Below are 23473 nucleotides of genomic sequence, written 5' to 3'. Positions count from 1 at the left end.
AACCTCCCGTGCAGACCCCTCGGTCTTCCCTTGTGAAACCTTTGCCATCCTGATGGGGACTTGTATGGGACATTACCATGGGCTCCAGACCCTTGGCTTAATCCTTCAAATCTCTAGTACAGGTGATATAGGAAATGATACTGGAGGTGAAATACAAAATATTTGTCTCCCAACCTGTTAGATGTCTCATATGCTGAGCTCGTATTCTCTAAAAATTGAACAATGAATTCTAAGATCAACGGAGGTTAAGAGTAGGAAGATATTTACTGATAGGATAGCTCCTGAGAGGCAGAAGGAGTCCCGAATGAGTAGCCAGAGACCCCACTCTACAGGGGAGTTTTATGGAATAAAACCCAGGTGGGTAGAAAGTGAACCACAGCCATGATCAACCAATAAGGTTACAAGTATAGTCACTTAGGTAATAATGGTCCAACTGGGGAACAAGTCACGTAACAAGTATGGATGGAAAGAACAAAGATTTCTTCTAGGAAATAGTGGGTGCAGAGGTCCTGGTCACCCACCAAGGTCACTGATGACTATCTAGACTTCATTAGGCCTAGTGTTTGTCTTTTGAGGAAGTATACAGGTCTGGTCATCTTGTCTTTATCTTGAGACCCTGTCTCCAACAGATGTGTCTCCAGCCATAGTTGTGATGTGTTTCACCTTTGTCTTGACTCTCTCGAGGAGCTAGCCCTATCTGACTGCCTATAATATTTTTACCTAACTTAGCTGTTTATAATACTTGGACAGACGTTTGCACTCTGCTACATTTGTCTCTGTGGGTGACCACTGTAGGCCAATCTTGTAAACTTCTGTGTCCTGCATTAAATCTGATACAGAGCATGTGCAGTCTTTTGAGGAGACATGTCCCAGCCCTGCAAGCTCTTGTAAGCACTGACTAATACATGGAGCATGGGTTATAGCAGAGACTCATATTCTCCCTTTTATATTCTTTATTTTTATAAAAATTTTTAGAACATGTGTTGCTTTTGTTATTTTTTTTCAATGTGTTAGGAAAAAAAATTAGCCTGAGACAGTTTCATGCATGCTTGCTAATCTGAAACATACTACAGTTCTTATGTTAGGTACAAAACAAGGTCCTAAATCAGCAGAAGTTGAAAGACCTGAGTTCCAGTCCTAGCTCTGCCGCCACAGGCACTCAGTTTTCTCACTTCTGAATTTCCAGGCGCCTGGGACTGGTCCTGAACTCCCAGCTACCAAGCATACCAAGCTCCAAGCTTTTGGCATACACAGAATGGGCCATAGTCAGGTGGACATAGTGACTCCTCCAACCACAGGGCAGCACTGAAGCCACGGGAGCCCCAGGCCGCTTATCTCAGGGGACCAATAGCTGCCTCCTTTTATCCCAGTGTGTCTTACATGATTAGATTGGGCAGCACTGGGTCAGGTAACCTTTATTACCCCTTTCTACATGGAAACAAAATACTGTGTTTATGCTAAACTAATGCAGGAAGCTAAAGAAAAGGAGAATCATGAGGAAAACCCAAAAGTCACTGACCACAAAGGGAACAAAGAGCCTCTCCTCAAAAAGGAAAAGCTAGTCCAGAAAGAGATTCAAGAAACAAACATGCCAAGGAAATCAAGGTGGTTTAGATCTACCAACTCACCTGAAGCCATAGGTGCCTAAGTAGACAGCAAGGGACAGTGCCTGCAGCCATGTTGCTTCAAGAGAATCCCAAGGTCACCTGCTTGGGCTGCAAGCCACAAGCAGAAAACTTGACCTCTGTGGGAAGAGGCACTGAGGCCTAGGTAAGTGAAGACCAAATGAAATCCTCTCTTTTTTTTTTTTTTATAAAATCCTCTCTTCCAGGTGTTTTCAGCCTTTCAACTGCCAACTGTGGACTTTGTCCTTGAAATTCAACTCCTGAGCTAAAAAGATAATCTCCCAGGCATGTCCTGTGTAAACTTGGCTAATCAACAGAACACACTCAGTGCCTGGCCTGCTTGCAATTCCTAAAACAGGCTTGCCAACCAGAAGGCTGTGACAAGGGCAGCGGGGAGTGTTTTGGGCTTAAATGTCACCTATCCTAATGCAATCAAATGCCCAGAATGGGCATTTTCCAAAACTCAACAAGCAGCTGTTTAGAAATAAGCACACACCTGGAACTCTCACCCGGAAGTGATATGGATACCGTGAGAAGAGTCACTGTGCGTGAAAACACAGACTTTCACCAGACTATGTTGATATTTTACAGCAAGCCACCAAAGAACTTCTAAAGTGTACACCTGTAGATGGGAAATTCTAGGTGAGTAAAAGAAAGCAAGCCAATTAACAGCTGGCTCTCAAATCATTATTGCATCTCAGCTAACAAGCCTCTTAAAAGCTGGTTCTCAAAGTGGGGTTCCATATCAGTAGCAGAAGCATCACTTGCAAGCTTGTTAAAACTACAAATTCTCAGGCGCTGCTTCAGACGTAACTGAATTGGAAAGAAAGTCTCCAGGTGAGTGTGGCGCATGTTCGAGTCTGAAAACCACTCCTGTAAGGCTCCAGAGAGCTCTGCCATGTGTTCAGACCTCCAGCCCTAGACTCCCTTATTTTCTGCTCTAAAAGAATTCTGCAGATCTGGAATATCTCCTCTCCAATTAGATCCAATGAGACAGCCAAGATTCCTCCCACTCCAGTTGTGTCTTCCACATGGTCTCACAGGTTTCTACAAAACAAATCCAACTGCGTTTCTTTCCTACTTTCAGAAGCACAGTGATTCCCCATTTCCTACATGATTGAGGCCCCTTAGGATGCGACTTCAGCCAATCTTTTCAGTCTTGTCCCCTAACTCATCTGTGTGCCTGTAAGCATGGTAAGTGACCACTGAATGTCTGGACAATGAATCAGTGTCAAAAATACTCTGAAAAACATCCTCTCAAGGAATCTTCCCTGATTTTCCTTCAGATGCAAGGTAGTTACTAAAACAAATGAGGGTGGAGAGACAGCAAAGTAGAGTCCAATTACTTCCATCAAGAATTGATGCTACATCTGAAATTCAGTCTTACCCCACTCTGTCCTTCACAAACTATTCTATCTCAGAGGGCTAACTAGGCACACCAAAGAATGAGAGCTTATAAATACTCTGCATTTTAATTTCAGAATCCTGGGCCTTGATTTATAGATTCCAAACAGGAACAATCCCTTTAGAAAAAGAATTATCTACAAATAGAAACTAGGGCCGGGGATTTAGCTCAGTGGTTTCAGCGCCTGCCTTGAAAGTGCGAGGTCCTGAGTTTGATCCCTGGTACCAAAAAACAAAAAAATCAAACATACAAATAGAAACTAGTCACTATTCAATTTCCAAGAAGTCAAAATTGTGGCCTGATCAATTTTCTTTGTTCAAACATTCCCAACAATCTTGAGACTCTAGAAAAGATCTGCAAAATTAGGGGGATCAGGGCTTTTCACTGACAAATGACTTAATTTCTCCAAAAACAAATTCTGACTTCTTACTATTAAAAATGCCTTCTTTGAGGCTGGGGATTTATCTCAGTGGTTCCACCACCTGCCTTGCAAGTGCAAGGAGCCGAGTTCAAGCCCCAGTACCAAAAATGCCTTCTTTGGCCACATAAAATAGGAAAAATCATAACCTGAAACATCTAAGTGCTCATGGAGTGCTAAGGTGAAGGATCACCGTGCTTCCTGACCAGATCAGGAACAGCGACTTGAGTTATCTGCTCTAAGTCTTGCCACACACTTTATCCTCTATCCTATTTTTTATGTGGACCAGCAAAATCGGTATTTAACCAGGTTCTCCTTTCAGAGAAAGTTGAAAATAATTCATTCAACTCTACAAACATTCAAAATCTATTCTAGCTTCCAATGGATGGGCAGGAGCACCAGACAGTAAATAACACATAACAACTGGGGAGGACTCATTATATCCAGTATTTTAGATAACTAGGAGGAGCTGCACATGGTATATCAATCAGAGTGCAGGGATAGAAGAAACACATGCTTTGGGATCTCACAGACTTTAGATTGAGATTTTTAAGCAAGTTAGCTACTCTGAGTTCCTGCAGACATCAGGACATCAACAAATTCACTCACAGATTGTTGGGGGGGTTGTTAAAATGACACAAAAATGCCTAGTATAACATGATGCCTAGAATAGAATTAGCATTCTACTAACAATATACCATAACCCTAAAACATGCAGAAAACTGTAAAACACATAATCCCAAGAATTACACAGAATATATCCACTCAAGTCCTGTTAGCTGAGCAGTCACATGCCTGTCCTTAAACAAGATCATTTGTTTACCCATACTTTTTCCTGATTCTTTTCAATCAGATGCAATGTTTCTCTTTGCTAGCCATAGCTCCCAAATGTCCATACTTTATTCCAAGTTGTGCCACAAATGGAGAATATCTACCTTTTATGCTGGTTCTCCAAGCCCCCAACATAGCCAAAAGGCTCCACCTGAATAAGCCCCCACCAATATCTTCTACCCTCCATCCACATGCTCCCAAATCCTAACAATGATGACTCCATTTATGTTCACTCAGCTTGTCAAGTTCTTTCCCATGTCAGGGCTCGACCCTGGCTGTTTCCTTCTCCAGGAATGTACTTTCCCCAAATCTGCACATTTGTGGCTTCTTCTCACCCTGGAGCTCATAGCTCAAATGTCATATTCTCAGGACTTCTCTAACCTCTCAGGTTGCTGTTTCTCTCTCTCTTTTACATCATCATTATTTCCTTCACTTCTTCACTATCTTTATCTCACTTGTTTACTGAACCACTTCCCCATTATACTTAAACTTCTTGACAAGGTCTTTGCTATCTTGGTTATCTCTACATCCCTAGAACAGAATGGACACTCAGTGTACATCTATTGAATGGACAGATTCAGTTTCCCTTTTTTTTTTGAGACAGACTCTCAACTGTGTAGTTCAGATTGGTCTTGAATTCACTATGAGCCTAGATGGCCCTTGGACTCGTGGCAATCCTCCTGCCTCAGCCTCCTGAATAAATTCAGTTTCTGAAAGAAGAGAGGAAGAGGTGGATTCTTCTTAGTTTTTGTCAACTAATAGTGACAGTGGAGGATGAGATCCCAAGGAAAGACTAAATTAGAGAAAAAGCTGAGGATAAACCCTTATGAAACACCAACTAATAGTCATCCCAGCCCCATCCATTAACAAAACACTGACTGCTACAGGGGCTCCAGAGGCTCCCAGATGTCGCAGTCCCCAAGGTTTTCTACTTTATACTTCTTTCAGTGAGGCCGTGCAGATGGGAATCTACCTTAGATTTTTCATGTGAAAACAAGTCTGTACAGCACTGATTTCAAAACCTTCCTAGATTTATCAAACAATTGTAGGTTCTGAGATAGGGGAAAAAAAGGCCTTTAAAATTTCCATTTGCTAAGTATGGTGGTGCATGGGAGGCTGAGGCAAGAGGATTGCTAAAAATTTGAGCCCAGCCTGGTATGCATATTGCATTCAAGGCCAGCCTGAGCTACACAGCAAGACCCTGTCTCAAAACACCAAAAAAAAAATCCATTTAATGAGATTTAAATAAAACACAAATTTCCAGTTGTGTTCTTTTTAACTCGATCCCTGCCACTTCCCCTTGGACACTTATTCAGACTGGAATTAACAACACTACAGCCCTTCTTACCACCAGTATCCTCACAGCTGGCTCTCCCAGCACAGCTGGGCTTGACCCTGAATAGCAGTGATGACTCACACCCAGGGTGGACAATGTTACCCATTCCTACATCTCAACTCAAAGGTATGAGTGAATGGGGGGTGTGGAAGGGAGGCAAAGAATATAAGGAATTTCTGTACTTTCTAGAATCCAAAGTCTCAAGTCTGAACACAGCAGCTGAGTCAATCAAGCCAAAGAGTGCAAACCAAGGTCTCTGTGACTGTCAGGATCATCTCGGCTGTCCTAGGTATTTTCCTGCCACACCCACATACAGTTCTTTATAGTTGCTAGGGTCAGTCACATTCTTTAATTTCCTTTCCCTATTTCCATTCCTTTCTGACAAGTAACATAGTATAAAGACACATGAGTCCGACTTTGCTGTCCGACGATAATGATTCTCGTGTGGTTTCTATACCCCTGCAGTCTTCACCATCTTTTAATTATTCCATCAGAACATATGATAAGTCACAGATTGCTCATAAATGAAATGGGAGTGCAATTCTGCCGTGATTTTGTGCCAAAGAAACTTACTTACCTCTAATAAGGAGTAAAGGGCCTGGTTTTGATACCTATAAGTTTCATCAAAGCTGAGATTTTTTCTGATTTACAGGGAACTATAGTAGAATCTGAGTCTTGCCTATGGGAGTCTACCAAAATAAGACTACAGAAGCAGTAGAATATTTGACCTTAGTCTACAGAGTTTGGTCTTCTAAACCAAAAAGAACCTTAAATTATATATACACAGCCTCACTGAAAGAGGAAATCTGTGAAGCACCTATTCCTAGCAACTCCCTACTATGCCGTAGGCTTGCCTGGGTTCAGCAGTCCCATAAATTGGCACTGTTGATATGACCTTTCCAGGCAAAATTTCAACAAGAGATAACAACAAAGCTGAGAGCTTTGGTACCACTCAAAGGAGATTTGAAGGACTTAAAACACACTGCTAAATTTGGCAGCAAAAGTTCCTGTTTCTTGCAGTTGGAAAAGGAAATCTCTTTATAATTACACGTAGATAAGGAGCTACTCGCTCTCTTCAGAAACAGATTAGAACCTCCTCAGATCCCCCACTCCTGGGGGAGTGATCAGAGTGATTACTGCTGGGCATGTGTCACCTGGGGCTTCCCAAGATGTCTCACGGAAAGGTACAATGCCCAGAACATGTCTTGGTGAAGCTTACTGTCTTAGCCATAACCACTTACCCAGAGATATCTGCTACTCTTCAATACCTACATCTCTTTGACTCTGAGTTTCCACTGTGCCTCAGCCTCCCATCAGCCCTTCCACTTTCCATCCTGCTCCTCCACACAGGGTTCTGCCATGTTCCTACTCCAGTGCCATAAAACATCTTACCCATCAGAGAGGGTCCTCTCAGTCGAGATCCTCCTTTGGTTTGGCCAGATTCCCCCTCTGGTTTATGTATTTCTTTACAAAAGCAAAGTACAAGAGCTCTGATCTATATGCCAACCAGAAGACACTTACTACCATTCTGCTGATGCTAATCATCTGCCCAAGACATAGAGAAAGGGCACATGGTCTCACATTTCTCAGCAGAACAAACCCCACAGATTAGCTGTAAAGAAACTGCACAGGTTACAAGGGAATAATTAATATAACAATAACTGCTAACTTTATTCAGCAACAATGTAGAAGGTACTACTGTAAGCACTTTATATTCAGGTTTCCCTAAAACCCTATGAGACAGTACTTTTACTGCCCTGATTTTACAGAAAAGAAACCAAGCCATGGATAAGCCATGTAACATGTACAAAGCTGAGAACCCAGTAAGCAGCAGAGCCAGATTTGAACCCAGTCTGACCTCAGAGTCCAGACTCTAAGCATCACCCTTGTTGGCTGGCTCCCCCACTGACAGATTTGTCTTTGGGTACCAATTGGTCACTCAACTCTAAAGAAGAGAGGGTCACTCTGAGAACAATGCCATTTTTCTCCACTGAGAGAAGGAAACAGAATGGCAGTATTTATTCACATTTTACAGAGCAGTACAAATTCTAAGTATACAGAGCAGAATGGAGAAGTAGCCAAAGTATCTACTGACCAAAACTTTCCGAGGGTTATCAAATAAAACATACCTTCTTTCTTAATAAGTGGTACTTTCTGGCATACTAAAGGTGGGGCCTCCTTGAAGTTGTAACCAAGCCCTTTGTACCTGAGAACAAGTTTCCAGTTTCCAAGTTACAGAAAACAACTCAGTGTTTCCTCGAATCCAGCTGATAGGATAGAAAGTTACTCAAATACTTTTCAAGCACAAACTATATATGTTAGCCATTTGAGGAAATAAACAGTATGCAAGAACAAACTTAATTTCATAGAACTTCTGAAAACCTAGTTGGAAAGACAAAATATACACTGTACATTTGAAAGGTCAAATCAGAATATCCATGAGATAGTCAATCCATACCTTCTACTTTCTAGAAGAGGGAACCAAAGCTTAGAGAAGATAAATTACTTCCTTCAAGGTCAGGCAGCAAGTCTGAAACAGAGCCAGAACTAAAACTCAGATCCGCTAACTACCTGTGCAGGGTGTTCTGCTAGGTACTAGTAAAGAAAGTCCTAGGATGTAAAGATCACTAGTGACAGCAACAGCTAACATTTACTGACAGCTTATTTGGGTCCAGAACTAAACTGAGTGCTTTACTTATATTAAAAGTCATTTAACTCTTACAACAACCCTTTGAGGTGGGTAAGATTATACCCCCAATTTACAGATGAAGACAATGAAGCTTACAGAGGTTAATTTACCAGAAGTTCACAGACAGTAAAAGGAAAAGCCAGACTATGAACCTCCAGAGCTGGCTACAAAGCCTGTGCTCTAAGCTGGGTTTTACAGGACACATGGGTAGTACTGATAGAAGGAGAGATGAGGAAGCCCGTGTCCAAAGCACTGGGCTATCATGTGAAAGGCCTCCAGCCCAAGGTCAAGGAGGGCTCAGGGGCCCTGCAGGGACTGGCCAGCCGGAAAGGGGCAGGCAAAAAGAAGTTCTGGAAGGTCTTCCCTGCCTGTGGAGGGCTGGTATCTACAGGAGGATAAAGATGCAACCAGGAAGCTGGGTTGAGAACTACCACAGAGACCCTCCCAGGGTCTTGGTAGATGAACAAAAGACAATAGGAAACAGGGAGATGGATCATTTGCAAATGGGAAGGAGATCTAGAGATGAAGGGAGGGGGGTGGAGGGCAAGGGAAGAGAAATAAAAATAATTAAGATATACTAAGTTTGCATACCTACTCCTTAACATGAATGTAAACAGTACATACTGCAAATATATATTAATAAAAATTTTTAATTAAAAAAACACAAAGTAAAAACTACTTCTAAATGAATAACTCGGCTTGTTCCTGGTAAAGTAACCCTTACCTGAGAGATACCAGCTTTCCTCTCTTCAAAATGCTGCTCGAAGGGCCAGGGATTTAGTTCAGTGGCACTGCGCCTTCCTTGCAAGCACAAGGTCCTGAGTTCAATCCCCGGTACCAAAAAAAAAAAAAAGTTTGGGCGGGGATTTAGCTCAGTGGTTCCACCGCCTGCCTCGCAAGCTAAGGATCTAAGTTCGATCCCCGGTACCAAAAAAAACCAAAATGCTGCTCGAAGTTAATAATTACTGTATAATGGAAAGCATTCAGCATTTACTAATCCAGGCACTGACATGGATAGACTTTATAGCTTTACATGTATCATTTCTTTTAATCCTTACCCTAACTCTGGCAAGCTAAGTACTGTCAATATATCCATTTTACAAATGCCTCAGAGAAACTGAGGTACAGAGATTAAATAACTTGCCCGAGGTCATACAACTAGGTCACCTTCTAAACCAAGACCTCTGAGACAGCCAAGTGCCAGTTCCTAATCGTTGCACTGCACACTGTATATGTAAGATGCTCCGCATCTTACAGTGCAGATGGTTCCACCACAGGTCCTTTAAGGAATACCACACCCTCAGCGGGCATCTAACAGGTACTGACAGCTGAACAAACATGCTACAGGTTAATTCACTTAAAAACTATCTGTAAAACTCAATGGCCAGAACTCTATAGGTAAAGACACCAAAATTCAGTTCCTCAGCAGAGCTAGAACTCTAAAAGCTAGCAGACTTTCTAGGAGTTTTACCCCAATTTTTCCCTTTCTTATGTATGCTCCCCCACCCCCCACCCTTTGACAATCTCAGAGAAGCTGCAACACGGGCCTAGAGCCCTCACCCTCCTCATAAATCCAGTACTCTAACTGGCTCTTTTCCACCATTCAAACAGAGCTTTAAGGGTGGCACCTTCCTCCTTTTTCTCAGCCTAAAAGCATGAGATGCTCATTAACCCTCCCACCAAAACCCCATACTTCTTGGGCCTACGTCTCTTCTCTTTTAATCACACTGACAGAGGGGCACATGGGCGTGTGGCGGGGGCGTGATCAGGACAGCACAACATCTAATACAACATATATGAGAATAAATCACACATTCGATACTTTTTTTGGATCCTCCCCACTCTTGCCCCAGACACTCAGTATTCACTGACTTAATGGATAAATAGACCAAGAGGGCCTATGTGGCACCAGAGAAGCTTTTGAGCCAGACAACAAATGAACAAAGGTGTCAACCTCAATGCCAGCCACCCCACCCTCCTAGTACCTGTTAGGACCTAAACAACACTGTTTCCTTGGGTCCCCTGGGAGCAGGCCAGCCTTCTATGCTGTGAAGGCCACCTACCTACCTCCACCTGCTGCCCCTAAGAACTACTTTTTCCTCCCCTCCCCAATCCCCTTGCCTGGGTCCTTTCTCCTGTTTCCTTCTAGTAATCTTCTCTTGTCCCCAAAACCCTCAGTTTAACTCACTGTTTTCAGGTTCAAACAGTCCTCCATTCACTATGCAGCTTCTTGTAAGTCAACTTCAGGCTCACACACAAACTCCTTCAGTGACCACAGGTCACACAGAAGAGTCTGGGTCTATGAAAAACTGTGGTTTAATGACAAACCCTTACAAACAAGCCTGCTTCGGTTAAGCCAGTTTCGTACTCTACATACATATAATTCATCCTTTTATAGGGACAGTGAAATCAAATATTCAGGCAATTTTTAGATGGGAAGAGCATTTTGATAGTTTCAACAGTCCCCAACAACAGTCTATTCATTATATCAAAACCAAAGAAAATGAGAGAAGGGATCTTTGGAGAAATTCTTCAATAAGGTAGTCTGGACACATTCAACACCCTCCTCTCTCTTCAAAATACACATACACAGACACACAAGCACATCTTCAGGAGATTTTTAGGGCATATGGCTAGAAAGACACCCCAGGTCCCAGATTCTTCTATCAGTGCAGTATTATACAGCACATTTCCCTAAGGCAAATGCACTCAATCTTCTCCCCGACCCACCTACTGAGACAGGGGCTCACAATGCCTCCCTTCCAGCATCAGAGATGAACAGACCCCCTTCCTACTCCCAGAAGAACGCACACACTAATGCAAGTTATCCCAGCAGCTTTAAAGAGAAATCTCTGCCAACTCTGCCAGATGGTCTTTTTTTTTTTTTTTCCTTTCATGCCCTCCTGGCCCCTTCTCCACTTTCCATGGTCCTCTACCTCAAAGGACTCGATTATCTGCCTGTAGATTCCCCTTCCCCTCCCCTCTAGCCCCCAAGCCAGTGTAGAAGAGGCACAGAAGAGAGGCCGAGCCAGAGCTGGGGAGGGAGGGCTCCCTCCCTCCTCTGGGCTCAGATATGCCTTGCCTTTGCTTGGCTGCCTCAGCATACTCTTTTGGGCCCAACAGTAAAAAAATCAGGAGTCACCAGGGCAGTGACAGCTAACAGCTAAGAGAATCAACAGGAAAGAAGACAGACTCTTCAGTCCCTCAATCCCACTCTCCCCACAGGGACTCGGACTCTCCCACCTCCCCAAAGTAGTTTTTAGAATCAGATGCAGTTGGGAGGGGCAAACAGCCTCTTAGCTCTAGGTCATGACTTAAGAGTTTGAGGGGTCTCCCTGAAACAGTTCACCCAGCCCTTCATTCCAGGGATAGAGAGGCCCAGCCAGCAGAGCTGAGGATGCCCTTGGCCTATTCTCCAAGGTATTTCAAAGTTTCAACTTCCTTGGGTGACTGATTATTCTAATTTTAGAGAGAAGGAACCCAGGGGAAGAGTGTACAGGGAGGAGAGCAGAGGAAGGGGGTGAGAGAACAGGAATGTTACTTTTTAATCCTTAAGGAACAGAGAGGGATCCAATTTGTGACTCAGCCCTGGGAAGCAGACCTATGGGGAGTGGGGAACAGCTGCAGCCCAACCTAAGCTGTGGTCAACTTTTTCAAGCTTTAGACACTATTGTTCTCTCACTCACCTGGGAGGAGAGCACAGCTATTTTTTAAAACAAAGCAAAATAAAACAACAGTAACAAAGACAATCTTGCCTACAGGTCTGTGTGAGGCTTCTGTCCAAGCACCTGTCTGGGGCATGGCTGCCAGGTTTTCCCCTGTCCTGTGGTAAAGGCTGAGACTTGCCGGGATGGGCGGTGGTTTCCCCAGTATACCACTTGTCCTACAGAGGACAGATCTAGGACGCCCTTCCCGGAGTTTCCCCACCCCTGCTATTCCCTTCCTTGGCACAAGCCCATGACACATCCAAGTATCTGCCCTTGGAATTCCCACTTCCTTGTTTTTCTTTTTTATTTCCTCCTAAACTATAGCTTGCCTTTCAAGTTCCTGAAAGAGCTGCCCAGCCCCTAAGAAGGTCTTCAGAGCAAGAACACTTTGTATCAGTTAGAACCCTACTTTTCAAACCTAGGGCAAAGGAGAAAGACCCCTCTGCCCACTCAATCCAGTTTCCCCAGGAGAACCTAGTAGGACAAGGGAGCCAGCCCTGGCAACCAGTAGCCTCTCTTCCAGTCAAATGCATGACACCACAATAACTTCAGGGACACTAGAAAAGCACACAATCTCTTGGACTCCCTCTCTCTATATTAAAACACATGAGCTGAGCGACCTCCAGAAAGCCTCAGCCCTGAAGGACCATTTCTGAGACTCAGTCTACACTGAAAGTCTTGTGTTAAACTTTCCAACCCAAAAAGCCCTGTTTCTTTCCTTAAACATCTCAAATAAGACTTTTAAGGATTTTCTCATTTTGATTTATAAATGCAGAAGAATAAGTACAAGGAACTTTATAAATGGGGCAACCAGAACAGAGAGGCAAAGTGACTTTCTAGAAGGGAGTTAGACTATTCCTTAGGCTTCAATTCATAATCTGTTACATTACTGAGGACCTAATTTACTTGAAATTACTTTCATGGAAACCACTCCATTTGCTCCTCCCAACACTCCTAGGAAGTGTTATTATCATTATCTCTACCACACAGTTAATATTCTAAAGGTCATATCAGTTGGGTACTCATTTGGAAAGCAGCAGAACCCAGCCATGGATTCACATTTTCTGACCTCAATTCATTATTCATTCTTCTGTATCAGAAGAAACATGGTCAGGCATGGTGGTGCCTGCCTATAAACTCAGGACTCAGGAAGTTAAGGGAAGAGGACTTCTGTGATTCATGGCTAGCCTGGGCTATACAGTGAGTTCAAGGCCACCCTGAACTACACAGTGAGAGCCTGTAGAAGAAGGAGGAGGAGGAATGGGGTAGGGGGTTGGGGAGGGAAACAATTCCAGCTCCTTGAAACCCTTGGCTAGCTCTCTTTACATGTGCAGGAATGACCAAACAGGAGGAGCCCTAACCATGTCCCCATGAGTAGAGAAGACCTGAAATTCTGGACTTGCACTACCCGCAAGGGACCACTGGACTCAGAGACCTCTTCCTCACAGCCCCATCTTTAATCCCAACCCACAGTACTATGCCACATCCTTCCAGTAAAATGGAGATTTCAACCAAACAGAGGATTCCTAGATGTATTAAAAGGAAGAATTCACTTTAGAAGTGGCCCATCTGAGGTTCAGGGCCACTGAGTTCACCCTTCTGGTCCCTCAGGCCACAACACTGATTCATACATGTACACATTTGGGGAGCCAGAATCGAGGACATGGCCAGTGCTTGCATTGGCAAGCTGACCCGAAGTTAATCAGAGGGCCCCCTCATTGTTTGCCAGAATACAAAAGACATTCTGTTCATAAAGTTCAAGAAGAAAAACCCAAGAGCCAGGACAGCAGCTGTTCCCTCATCCCACTGAGAAAAACCAAAAGCATCTACAAAGCTTCCTAAGACCAAAGAGTAAGTCTGAGATAGAACATGACTGAAAGGGAAGCGCATCTATCTGACAGGTCTCTCCCGCAGGCACTGTCTGCAGCATTCATCCTCCTAATAATATCACCAATGGCCGCCTGTCTCGCAAGCACAAGGGCCCGAGTTTGATCCCCAGTACCAAAAAAAAAAAAAAAAAAAATCACCAATGACTGAATTACCTCCATCACCTTTTTTTGGGAGGGTCTTCCTTCCTGGGTCACACTGAGCTTCCAACACATCACTCCTCTAGGTGAGAACAAATTTTACTAAAATTTAAGACAATCAAAGTAAAAGGAGTGCACGGCACAGATATTGCATGCCCTGAGATTAGATTAAAATATTAATCAAAGGAATCCACTGGGCACAAGTACAGTGCCTCATATTCCCCAGCTCCTAGCAGCTGCGGTGCTGAGAACTCACTCTGCAACATCTGGATAAGACACCTTCTGTGCAGGCCTGCCAACCCAAGATAGCCCTATCCCACATGACTTAGGAAAGCCCATGACCCACCCTATTAATGAGGAAGGACAGCTTGCTTCTTACCAAGCTACCAGGTAGAGAGAGCATGATGCCCCAGCTTGGATATCCCTATGACAGTCCTTCTGTCCTAATAACTGCTCTAGAGGACTTGAAACTCACCATAGGCTCATCACTGACCTTAACTAGACTTTAAAAAAATTTTTTTTACAGGTCAGACATACCACCAAGAGACAAAGCAGTGTCCATTAGAAGAAATTAAGCCCCTCAGAAGAAACTGGCATTTCCATGTAAGAAATACAAACAATGCTAGAGTGATACTTTTTTTTCTGAATAAAGGAATCTCCCTGTAAAAATATCCTGTGGTTTTGCGCTAACTAAAAGTGAAATAATGCCTTCTAGAGTAAAGCCTAAACACCTCAGATTCAGCAAGAGTGAGATCAGCTACATTTGCAAAGTCAAAAAAACTGGCTGTTTCCCTCCTCCTGGAGCTAATAGAATCCAACTGTTGGAACATGACATCATTCCAGAGCCCCAAACCCTGAGCAGAGTACAGACACTCGCCTGCCGCCCAGAAAACAGCCCAAGACTAGGGCCAGGAAAAGAAGGGAGCGATCTGAACCTGCAGCTGCCCTTACCTGAAGAAAGTCCCGGTGCTTTCTTGCCCACTCCATTCTCGGCAGAGTCTGGCTTACTCCACAGCCGGTCAAAGAGCCCAGGGCCCCCAAATCTACTGGCCTAAACCCCGATACCTGCTGCGAGCTTTCCACAGCTCCTTCCTCTGACCTTTCCTGGCGCTCCTTCCAGCCAAAGGAGCAGAGCACTGTGAGGCGGCCAGGCCAGTTGTCATGGAGACCCTGTCCTCCGGGTGGCGCAGGGCGCACGCTCACACTCCACCATGAGCTAGCATAAGCCTCCCACCCCCCCCCTCCACCCCCCACCCCCCCCACCCCCCGCCCATCTCTCTCTGTTCTGGGAGACTTCTATGAAACAGCACTGTCTTTTGATCAGCTCAGTTTTTGCATGCATTCCACGCCTCTTACCTCCCTTCCAGTCAAACAGGGACTCTGGACTGTTCCTGGGAACTTGCTTGAACAGCTCAGAGCGGAGAAGGGAGAAGACAGTGAGCCGACTTGTTTTCCTCCCCTCCAGTGTCTCATTTTTTATAACTTGGAAGAATCCCCACCAGGCGGGGAAGAAGCTGCTAGAGCTCTTGGAGGGGAAGCAAGCCCTTCCTCTGGGTCCTGGAGCAGGGATAGGAGGAACCCAGATGCACTGCCTTGACTTGTTTGTGTTGCTTGAGATTTTCCGGCAGCAGTTTGAGCGGAAATGCACACAAGTCCCAGGAGCTCGCCTGGACTGGCCCCTCTGCTTACCTTGCTGCCTGTCCAGGTCGTGGAGATGGCTTTAACCAGTACAGGGACTCATGGTACTACTGCAGAAGCCTAAGCAGTCTCTCATCTTCCTGCAATGGAGAGGAAACACACTAGGTCAGGACCAGTGAGAGTCCTGGGCACGTTCAGAGTCACAGCTATGGCAGCCAACATGATATAAATACAGCCTCCTCTACCCTGCTGGGACCTGCAGATAAATCCAGGCCTCCTGGGAGCTGCTGTGCAAAAGCTAGCACAGCAGGCTCTCTAAGTGCCCCCATGAACACACCTGCCTGCAGCTCTCTTACAACTATTATTTTGTTTGATCTTCATAACCTTTTGAAGTACAGTAGACAGATAGGTTTATCACCATTTTATAGTTAGGAAAACAGATTCATAAGATGTCTGATCCACAGTTATACAGCTACTAGACTTAGGCAAAGAACTAAAAGTAAATACTAGTCAAGTACCCCTACTTCAGAATACTTTCCGCTAAGGTAAAGTGCCCCCTTCTTCTTGAAAACCAGCTAATTTTAGGATAATCAGCTACAAGATACAAAATTAAGTTTCCAGGAAAAGACAGAGAATCTTTCTGAATACTGAGAAGATAGGCCTGACTACCATCCTTCTAGCATCTGAGATGTAGAACATGCTGATGCACAGACTAGAGGGAAAATATATTACCCTATAACTACCTATCACCTTATACTTTCCTAAAATGCTCTCCCAAATCTTGGCTTATCCTTATCTGTTCAACACAGCAGGCCTGAAAGTCAGGAATGGTGTTATACTAATTCAATAGATTTTTTTTTTTAAATCTGAAACAAAGGTAAAATTACTTGCCCCAGGTCACAGAACCAAGAAAAAACAGATCTAAAAAGGGAAAGTCTTTCCACTCTCTAGTATACATTAAGTAAACTACAGTGATACCTCAGTTTATGAACTTGATTCTTTCCATGAATCTGGTCACAAACTGAGTTGGATAAGAACTGAATCAAATTCAATGGTCAGGTTCAATGTTGACCTTATGGGGAAATCTGACTCGGTTCTCGTCCAGATTGTTTTGTGACCAGAATCGTGGAGAGAATTGAGTTCATGAACCAAGGTACCACTGTAGTTGCAAGAGTACTAGGTGGAGCAAGCAGGAGTCAGAAGACCTTGGCAGTGCCTGACTCTACCACTACCTGGACATCTGCCATTCGGCATGACACTTGACCTCCTACTTTCCACCTATACAATGAATTACCTGGGCAATCAACCAGGCAGGGATAAGCATCAAAAGAGATTCTGTGCTGGGCATGATGCCTCATGCTTGTAATCCCAGTTACTCAGGAGGCAGAGCAAGGAGGATTCCAAGACTGAGGGCAGGGCAGTGTGTGCAACTTAGGGAGAACTTGTCTCAAACTTTAAAAAAATAATAATAAAAAGGGCTGAGGATATACCTTAGCACTCTCAAAATTCAATCTCTAATACAGAAGAGGGGATGGGAAGAGAGACAGAAAGGAAGGAAAGAAAGAAGGGAGGGAGGAGAGAGATACTGTATGTTAAAACACCGTCCTTAAGTCAGGGACTGGGTAAGAACTTCCCTCATCTCAGCAGATCCTCACAAAAAATCAGACAAACAAACAAAAACCCACTGGAGGGGTTGATATGTCCCCTAGATGAGGACACTGAGGTTCAAAGCGCACATTTTCCAATGTTGCTCCCCAAAACACTGCTAGAGAGGTCCTAATGGAATGTTCAATGAATCCTTGTGATTTTTATTAATTTCTAGTAAACTGCAAAATTCTCAAAACAAAATTTTGACTGACTTGAGTTTAAAATGTAAATATGTGCCATAAGCTAAGGTAGGAGAAATATCACAAAATCCAGTAGGAAATGACAGACTGGTAGATAATATAACTAACAGCTACATTATTGCTTTAGTGAGGCAATTCAAGCTTCAAAGGGGACATACCTAATCATCCACTATAAATACCCAATGTCCCCCAAGCCACAGTTTAGGAATCCTTCGCTGGTCCTAGAATCTCAAGTCTACAAAAGAAGACAAGATGGAAGGTCCAGTGTAACACCATTAATCCCTAAACTTCTCCCTCCTCCCATATCTAAGAACCATCCTTCTGGTCTTCTCCTGGTCCAGAAAATTCCATTCCTCTTGTCCAGTCTCCATGCTGAGTAACAAGAGGTGATCACACCCATTGGTACGAAAAGATAAAATTCATAGTCTAACAGTTAAACCAGCCAACATTTATAGAGCACCTATCACATGTCAGGCATTCTTTCAAGAACTATAAGGGGCCAGAGGTCAGGGCTACTTGTACTAAGCTGATACAAGTCAGTCAGTCACTGAAGTAATTCAAATTTAAAAAGCCCTCAAGAGCAGACACAGAACGCAGGCCATGCTCCCCCTAGTGGCTTGCTGGAATTAGAGCTTCCTTAGGGCTTGTCCTAGAAGTTAAGGGACAAAGCAGTGGGAGAACTAGAGTCCTTGCTGGATGGTGCTGCTGTGTATGACCTTCTGGCACTGGCAGAGCCAGAAGACAGTTACCACCTTCTGCTACTCCTGTGAGACTGGATTCAGATCAATGCTGTTTGACCTTTTCTGAAAGAAGGATTTTACATGCTTATCCTATCTACTATCTAAGAGGTCAACATGCTTACTTGAGCCACAAACCTGAAAGACATCTTCCAATCTCCCTACCTCTTTCTTCCCATATCCAGCCCATCTGACAACACCAAATAATTTTACTTTCAATAATTCTATTACTGCCCATTTTCCCATAACTCCATTGCCATCCATCTCTCACTTTAATTACTGTAAAAAAAAAAAAAAAAAAAAAAAACTCCTCGTTGTCCCAGCTTCCACTCTAGGAAAAACCAAACTCAGTTTCTCCTATACTCTCACTCATCAAACAACACAAAAGACTTCTGTGAACACTTGTATAAGGGTTTCACTCCACATACCAAGCAAGTAATCAATTTTGTAGTGGAAATGAACTGGATCATTTCTAACACTGTTACCTAGAAACAGTCTAAACAGAAATCGATCAGAACCCACAAGGTAAAGGCTCAGTCTCCAAGACTGCCTCCCCTCATCCCATTTCAGATGCCAATCGCAAGTGCCAGGTTGTTTATTTGTGCTTCTAACCAACCACCTGTAAATCTGATTTTCTGTAACTCCAGCTTCAGATTCAATTAATCTGCTAGAGCAGTTCACAAAACTCAGGGAAACATTTATGTTCACTGGCTTACTATAAAGGTTATTAGAAAGGATACATAACCCCAGATGATGAGACTGACAGGGCAAGAGATGGGAGAAGGGGTGCCCCTCCACATGCCTGGCTATTTCCAAGCTCTCCGAATGTAGTCCCTCTAGGGTTTTAGGGATCTTTATTATATAGCATGACTGATCACACCACTGACCACTGATGACCAACTTCCCTTCAGCCCTTCTCCCCAACCCAGAAGTTGGGGAGTGTGGGACTCAAAGTTCTAACCTTCTAGTCCCATGGTTAGTTTCCCTGGCAACCAGTCCCTATTCCAAGGAAACCCAGGAGCCCCCAACCATCAGTCAACTCAATGGTATACAAAAAAGACAGGTATCATTTTGGAGATTCCAAGGATGTTAGGAATTATATGACAGGAAACAGGAGAAAGACAAAATATATATTTCATAATATCACCCTCTCACAAATCCAATATTCACAGAGCTATCTGAATCATCTTTTTACATGGGATCATGTCATTTCCTGCTTAACACACTTCAATGCCTTCCACCACACTTAGGGTAAAATTTAAATTCTTACCAGACCTACAAGGCCTGGCATGATTGTTCTCTTGCCTCCTTGCAGCACACTTGCTGCCCTTCCCGCTCTGTGCAGTAGCCACACAGGACTTCCTTTAGTTCCCAAACTGCCAGATTTATTTCCAGGTTTCATCCTGCCTGAGACACGCCTCGACCCCAGTCTTTGTTTGGATAACTCTTGAACATCTTTCCTCAACCTGCCTCTCTCATTTCAGTGCCCACATGGGATCCTCCAGTCTAAATGAGATTCCTTGTATTTATCCTTCAAAGCACTCACAATGATTTGTAATTATATATTTGCATGATTATTTGCTTAATGTCAGTCTTCCCCTAGAGTTCCTTGGGAATAGGAAGCTTTGCTATTTTGTTAATCACCATAGTTCCCACACTTCGTATGGGGTACAGATCACAGCAGGTACTCAATAAATATTTTCTGAATGAATACACAAAAACCCATTTCTTCCTGTCCTACAGGAAGGAGAAACCCAGAACAGCTATTTCATGTCACTCATTGTATCTTTTCATAGATTTAAAAGCTATAATTACTTCTCTTTTCTCCATGAGCCTTGCCTGCGGGCTCAACCAAAAATTCCTGTAAATTCTCCCTGTGGTTTGTTTCCCAGAACTTTCCTCGTAAGGTCACTCTCCTGGGGACGCACTCCAGGGTTTTACAGCCTCTCCCATTACTGGAGTGCCTACTCACAAGCCCTCCATTGCCACTGAGTCACTGCCAAACCATGGAGCGGCAAGAATGGCCCAGCTCCCTTGATGGCAGGGTTCTCTGGGGTCAGCCCCTCTCAGGGCTGAAATACTGCCTTTCACCTACACTGTGCAGGTTACTGAGCTGACAAAAATTACATTTTTACAAAAATACCCTCATGATTTATAATCTGGAAATGGATATAAAATGAGTTTGGGGAAAAAGGGTTACATTACTTTAAAAAATTGTTGAAAACTACTGTATAAAGGAAAAATAATGAAGCCCTAAATAACAGCAACTGCGAATACTAAGTCCAGTCCATTTCATAAAGGCTACTTCACTGCCAAATTCTGAAATTCTTTAAGCCTTCATCTCCTGGCCACATCTCCCCTGCCACCACTACCTCATCAGGGCACGGCCATGGCATACCACAGCACACCACCAGTGCTTTAAAAACTGCCTGCCTCTCCTCCCTCTGCTGTTCATACTCTTTATCTTTACCTGGTGCCTCTCCTTCCCCCACTAACACAATCTTACTGTCTTCAAGGCCCAATCAGTTATCACCTCCTCTGTGAAACATGTCTCGATTTCCTGGCAGATTCTTTCTCTTTTCTGTTATCCCACAGCAGTTCAAAGATGCCTTTACAATAGTGTATACAGCATTTTATCACTGTTACTTCTACATATGTCCCCTCACAAATTCAAGCCCCTTAAGGTGTCTAGTATTTCCCTCATTTTTGACAATCGATGTATGTGGGATGAATGAATCACCGAAAAGACTCCCCAAACAAACAAACAAACAGCTGTTATTTTCACAAGGCAAGGGAATGTCAGTGAATGAGTTACACTGTACAGAGAGAGAGAGAGAGAGAGAGAGAGAGAGAGAGACAGTGAGAGAGACAGAGAGACAGAGACAGAGACAGAATGTGTGTGCATGTGCGCACGCTTGTGTATAAGATAATCAAAGTGTAATCGCTCCTCAGCCTTTTGGCTAAGATTAAGTGAAGATAATCAAAGTCTAGATTAAATCACTAGAAGAGGTGATGGTATTTTCTGGGCTTTTTAAAGACAACTGAAACTTTGAACATGAAAACATAGGAGCAAAGTCTTTTAAAGTCGCTCTTTACTTTGTTATCAAAGGAACTGTAGTTTTAATATTGCTAGCTGCATCAAAAGAGGTCTAAGTGGTCCAACTTCAGGTGCCTCTGTGGAGCCTAGTCCCAAAACCTACCAAATCAGGGTGCAGCCCTCTGGAGACAGCCAGCTCTAGCATGCCATCTGGCTTTGCACCCCTGCTCCCCACACCATTATCCCACACTGGGCACTGGCTAGCATTTACAGAAAAGCCCTGAAGGGCTTTATACTTTTCATTTTCTACTTGTAAGTGGTAACGTGGTAAGGAGAGAAAAATCTGTTAATAGAGAACCCACAGACTGGAGACTGAAGACTAGTCTTAGCACCCTAGCTTTCTGGGTGGTGAGATCCTGAGATAGTCCTTGACTCCCTGAGGGCCTCTGCTTTTCCATCCACATAATTAAAAAGCTGGGGGCCAGGGATCTAGCTCAGTGGTTTCACCACCTGCCTCACAAGCGCAAGGACCCGAGTTTGATCCCCAGTACCAAAAAGAAAGAAAGAAAGTAAAAAAGCTGGACCAGCTATTCACCAAGGGTCTTTCTAAGTTCGATCTGCTTGCAGTCACCTGCTTTCTGAGTAAGTCTAAGAAGTAGAAGACTACTCACTTTCAAGGAGTACAGAATGTATGTCCAACCCTTTTGGCAGAGCCCCTGAGCTAGCGCTTGGAGTCATCGGCCTAGGATCAGACAGAAAACCATGGCAACCTTTCCTGCAGGAAAAGATGGAAGACTCTGGCTGGAAAGAGAAGAAAAGTGCCAAACACAGAATGGGAAATGGCCTGAGATTTGCCTGGAAGAGGACTGAGGCTGTGCTGGAACTCTATGTGGCCATCAGCCTCAGACAAAGTTGCCTGCACAGAGGAAAGGAATTGGTAATATCTAACCTGGAAGGCCATCTGTCTATTGCAAATCAAGCAGTCTCTACACAGGCTCTACTACCACCTTCGGATCAACAAAATAAATGACTCCTTCCAAATGGCAATTCCAGCCTTCCTCTGCCTGGGAGCTGTCCTGTTATACATACTTAGGAATATGAGTACCACTTGCTACACACTTGGTTTACAGACTTCCTAACAAAGAAATATCCCATTCTGTGCTCAAGGCTTCACACTGTTATGACAGGAAATTCTTCCCGGTCCTTGCTCCTGCCCTAATCCTCCTGCCACCCACCCAGGCAACCTATTTCACCCCACCCTAATGCTCTGAACCACCTAAGTGTGGAACTCAGGCTCTAATTATCCTAGGTCCCATAGCCTTTGGTGAAGCAGGTAGGGATATCCTTGTGTGGGATGACGCCATACTCCTTCAATTGTCCAGCCTTCTAGCCCCTATTCACCTCCACTCAGCTCACAAGCTTCAGTATGAAATTCAAGGCTCAGAACCCCAGGGCACAAGGTGCTCAGTGGCTTGATCCAGTCTCCTGGAGTATTTGTCACATTGTTCACAAATGAGCTAATTTCCCAAAAGCTCTCAAATCCTCAGGCTCCTGACCACCATCCCTTGTAAAGTTTTAAGCATTTTAACACTAGACCACATATTCACAGGCTTGGAGCCAGGAAATTCTGGACAACAGAGGCAATATCCCAGACCCCCATAAGAGAACCATTTTACCCTTCCCAAATGGGCTTTTCCAGCTTACTTGACTTAGAACTCTAAGCTCAACCAAGATCCTAACTTGTCATGACTGAGCTTTAGGGAGAAGTAGGGTACAAACTGGGAGCCAGGGGCAGAAGTGGGGGTCAAAGAAGAATGTGATCTTGGACTGGTTTCTTATCATCTAACCAAGAACATGCCTTGAGCCTGGGAAAGAAGTACTCCCTCAGAATAAGATCTGGGCAAGGCTGTGGAAGTGTGAGCCCAGACTCTGTTGCCTCCTCTATCCCATCTCCCTGAGATTCCAGGCTACAGTGAGTTCCTTACCCTACCCAGCACTCCTGGAACCAGAAGTCTAACACTCCAGTGTCAACTGCACTTCACTACCTTGTGTTTTAGTGCACCGAAGCTTATTCAAATTCAGTCTCCTGTTAGCTTGTAATATTCTTTAGAGCAGGAATCCTGCCTTAACTCTGAATCCCAGTTTCAAAGTCATCCCTCCGGCAACCTGCGTCCTT

The 23473-nt window shown here is 44.0% G+C and overlaps 1 protein-coding gene across 13 annotated transcripts in view; it reads right to left on the bottom strand.

The window, feature by feature from the left end:
- Dennd2b (DENN domain containing 2B) overlaps nucleotides 1–23473 on the bottom strand; it is a 179754-nt gene that overhangs the window by 95517 nt on the left and 60764 nt on the right. For 6 of the 13 annotated variants that reach the window (XM_087211732.1, XM_013074616.3, XM_087211736.1 and 3 more), the window contains one exon: nucleotides 15728–15816. The exons of 1 other annotated variant lie outside the window; for it this stretch is intronic. The gene's annotated coding sequence lies outside the window, so the exon portion shown is untranslated. Of the gene's footprint in view, nucleotides 1–1628; nucleotides 8912–14989; nucleotides 15281–15394; nucleotides 15602–15727; nucleotides 15817–23473 lie in introns of those variants that run through there. 6 more of the 13 variants (XM_013074621.3, XM_021263758.2, XM_004851384.3 and 3 more) reach the window with 6 other exon arrangements.

This window comes from Heterocephalus glaber, unplaced genomic scaffold, assembly GCF_053883595.1.
Source record: "Heterocephalus glaber isolate CG9 unplaced genomic scaffold, H.glaber_assembly_v1.0 deba00001428, whole genome shotgun sequence".
Lineage (NCBI taxonomy): Eukaryota > Metazoa > Chordata > Mammalia > Rodentia > Bathyergidae > Heterocephalus > Heterocephalus glaber.
The sequence above is the reverse complement of the archived record's forward strand: the minus strand, read 5'-3'. Positions and strand labels throughout refer to the sequence as shown.